The sequence below is a fragment of the Octodon degus genome, unplaced genomic scaffold (genome assembly GCF_000260255.1).
Source record: "Octodon degus isolate 3935 unplaced genomic scaffold, OctDeg1.0 scaffold00211, whole genome shotgun sequence".
Taxonomy (NCBI): Eukaryota; Metazoa; Chordata; class Mammalia; order Rodentia; family Octodontidae; genus Octodon; species Octodon degus.
This window is the reverse complement of record NW_004524787.1, coordinates 3,496,264-3,500,685: the sequence shown is the minus strand read 5'-3', so window position 1 is coordinate 3,500,685 and position 4,422 is coordinate 3,496,264.

Genomic DNA, 4,422 nt, shown 5'->3' with positions numbered 1-4,422 from the left:
TTAGTCTTTGTGGTTTGCTTCAATATTCTTTAGATTTCTCTTTCATTCTTTCTCTCCTGCTTTCTTGAGTTTCCCAAAACTCTGGTGATCAACCTTTGTCCTTCAGCCTTACTTATATTGTCTTTATTTATTTCTCTATTTTCTCCCTCTCTTAAGTCACCCCCCACACACCCAAAACACACAGTGTAAAACAACTCTAAGTGGAAACTCGCTGCATACAAATTCATGGGTTTTGTTAGATTTTGTTACATAACTATAGATCTTATTCCTGCAGGTAAAGTTACCATATTAATAGCTACCATGGTTTATGAGTTTATAGGCTGGCTTTATACTACTGTTATTGCCAACTATATTACAGTAGCCAGGGTGTCATATCTATTCTTATCCATTATTCTTCTTTGTATGACAATACTGGGATTGTTCAGGGTTATAATCATTACTATAGTCAAGTACAAAAGAACTGGGTACTGGGCCAAAGAGACAACAATTTCCCCTCCATAATATATTGCAAAGGTAGGATCCTGGGACAGACTCAAAGGCCAAGAGCAAGCAACACCTAGAAGACATCACCGAGGAACAGTTGTTTCCTAGAGAAGCCTCAATTCTAGTGATAAAGCTACTACTGTAAGTGACTTATAAACATCAAGCCAGAAAACAAATTAAGATTTAAAAAATAGAAAATGACAAGATACAGAAGCAAAATGCAACCTCAGACCTCCAGTCCACACAAGACAAATCCAGGGGACAATGATGAGATAGAGAAAATCAGAAGCCATCCACCTGAACTTTCTAAAATGGCAATAGACGTTTAAAAAAAACATAGATGAATAAAATAAAAATAGCTATAGAGAAAAACATAAAAATAATCTCTCAGAGGGCCAGCCAAATAGATCAGTGGATTAAAGCGCCTGCAAGGAGGTGCAGAGGCTGGGGGTTCTATCCCCAGGCCTGCCATGCTAGCCCCAGGGGTGCGCTGAGCTGGCAATTGCAACTGGGCGTGGTGGCGCACACCTCTAATCCCAGCTCTTCGCAGGCTGTAAATAGGCAGATCACTATGAGTCCAATCTAGTAGTGAGACCCTGAACACCCTGTAGACTCTTCCCTAAAATACAAAATAATAATAATAATTTCTCAGGTAAAAAAGTAGGTGATGAACATAATGAAAGACTTGCTGGGTGAATCTAGAGTAGACTTAGGTTAAGAAATAGAGGAGCTTAGAAAAATGATGAAAACCATGAATGTCCAACATAGAAAAGAGATGAAATTCATAAAATAGATTTGAACAGATATGCAGAAGATTCTTAAAACTAGCAAGGGACCACAACAAATCAATTCAATAGTTCAAGATGATAAGAAAAACATAAGATTGGTCCAAAAAGCAGGAAACAGCACAAACAACATTAAAAACAAACATGCTTACACAAGTAATGGCACAAAACTTTCCAAGCATGGAAAAATGATTTGACATACAGATAAGCAAGGCATATAGAACTCTATTAGTGTAATAATAACCTTCATATAGACAAAGGGATATAACAGTCAGTTCAGAAATTCAACAGGACAGATTATTAAAAGCTGCTAGGGAAAAGAAACAAATTACCCATAAATGAAAGCCCATCAAAGCGGAGAGGGGGCAAGATAGCTCAGCAGACTAAGCATCTACTTAGGCAAGCATAGGGACTGGGATTGGATCCCTGGCACCACATGCCACACCGGCCCCATTCCCAGGCATGCTGAGCTGGCAACTGAGTCTGGGCGTGGTGGCACATGCCTGTAATCCCAGCGCTGGGGAGGCTGAAAACAGTAAGATCACTGTGAGTCCAAGCTGTGTAGTCAGACCCTGCACAAAATACAAAACAAAACTGAAAGCCCATCAGAATCACAACAGATTTCTGAACACAACCCCTTAAATCAAGAACTTGGAATGAAGTTCTTCAAATCCTGCAATCTCCAGACTAGACTGATGTACTCCATAAAACTATTTTTCAAAATCAGTGGAGAAATAAGATGCTTCCATGACAAAGAACTGAAGAAATTTTTGACCACCAAACCAGAACTCCAAAATATTCTGAAGGATATTCTATAAAAAGAAGTCTTGTATTTCTTTGAACACCAAAATAAAGACACCACCAGGCAAGGCAAGCAATAAAACAGAAGGGAAAGACAGGGAAAACAACAACAGGAAAATTATATGACAATGATAAGTCAATACAAGTCAGTTAAAATGATAAAAAACCCACAAAGTTTAACACCTACTCATAATACAAACTCTACAGATAATTTAACTAGTTTTTATCTCAATCTAAAAGCTATCACAAACCAAGAGTCATCATCATACTAAATGGTAAAAATATGAAAGCTTTCATCTGAGAAATGTGAATTAAAGCAACACTGAAAGGCCATCTCTCCAGGAAGAATGGCTATATGAAGAAATCAACCAAAAGGGCCTATGAAATAGCTCAGCAGTCTAAAGCACCTGCTTAGGCAAGAGCAGGGACCACAGTTCAATCCCAAGCACTACATGCTGTGCCAGTCCCACCCTGAGGGCAGACTGAGCTGGTCACACACACACACACACACACACACACACACACACACACACACAGAAATTAACCAATAACAAATGCTGGTGGAATTGTGCAGAAAAAAGAACCCTTCTCCACTGTTGGTGGGAGTATAAACTGCTGCAACCACTTTGGAAGTTTATGTGAAGATTCTTCACAAAATAAGACTAGAGGTTCCACTTGACTCAGCTATTTCCTTTGGGTGAAATCTGGAAAGAATTAAAAACATCATACCACAGTGATATATACATACCCATCTTTATAGAAGCACAGTATAGAACAGCTAAACCTTAGACACAGTTCAAATACTCATCCATGTATGGATAATGATGCATTTCTATAAAATGGAGTACTACTCAGCTATAAAGAAGGATAAATGACACGGTTTTAGGTAAATGGATACACTTTGAGAACATACTCTTAAGTGCAATAAACTGGACACACATGTAAATATTGCAATGTCTGATGTGAGGAACAAAAAGAATAAATAAGGGTATAATAGACATGTGAAGTAGGAAGAAAGGAGGAGGAGGGGGAAAGGAAGAAAGGGAAAGAAAGTCAGGGAAAAAAAGAAACAAAGCTTTTGTAAATAAGGAAGGGAAAAGGCATCAAAGGGAAGGGAGGGGAATGGGAAGAAAAGAGGAAGCAAGATATATTATGTCCTCGTGCAAATTCCCTATAATAAATTTGATCATTATACAATACATATCTAAAATATGTCAATAAAATTAATTAGAAAAGTACAGCTCAGTAGCTTTTGTACACATACACACTTTCCATCTTCACTTCAATCTGTTGCCCACTGCCTTCTGTAACAAGACCCAAGAGAGTTTCCCTGTCACTTAATGGCACTACAATAAGTAAGGATTTTAATAAAACAAATCTGGAGGCCTTCCTAACCCAGAGGCAAGACAGGTCTTGCCACTCCAGGAGGAGTTCAGACACTGGAGTAAGTAGGCGTGAGGTCCCAATGCCAAGTAACTGCATGAGTGTCACATGATCAATGCAGAGTCCAGAGTCACATTTTAAAAGTTGGCTTAAAGCCACAGAAAGGACACAGGCTATTAAGTCAGGTAGTCGTATCATGGAGTTACACTGCTTTTCTGACTCCATTCTGTATTGGTAAGATAAGGATGATCATCTCCTTCTTTTCCACAGAATTTAACTGAGAATAAAATGAGCAAGGATAGAAAGGTGGTCTATAAAGTGGAAATGAAAGTAAAATATCTTACAATTACCCACCCATGCCACAAAGGTTGCATCACAATGAAGTCTTTCTAAATTTTATTGGCACCGAAATAGAACATGGATTGAGCATAAACCTCTCCAATTTTTAAAAAAAAAAAACAAGAATACACCAAGACATGAATATAAAATCTAACCTTTCTCCCCAACCTTCCTGGTGAAGGCTTACTGCCTTACTTAAGGCAGATTAAAATGCCCCACAATTCCAGGTTTTAATTTAGAAAATATAGGGTATAAATGAGTGTCAAAATAATTCACAGCAATGCAGACAACACTCCCCAAGTCAGAGCAGAGAGATCCAATGAGGCACTGGGCTATGGGCACAGGGCATCCCCTTGGGGAATGAATCTTGGGGAGAAGGCAAACAGGAACAATAAAACCAAATGCCAATTACTTTAAAAATGGATTTTATGACCTATAGTGACAAGTAACAACAGTAATACTGAAAGCTTCTTACATTAAATTTCTGGCAAAATATCCTTTTATAATATAGTATATGCTTCCCAGGTGTAGGGGTAGTAAAGGACATGAGGCCAGAATGATCCTGGCCAAGGCTAATTCTTCTAATTGTGTATTAGCAAGAAAGGTAGAAATCAGTATTGAGTTAGATATC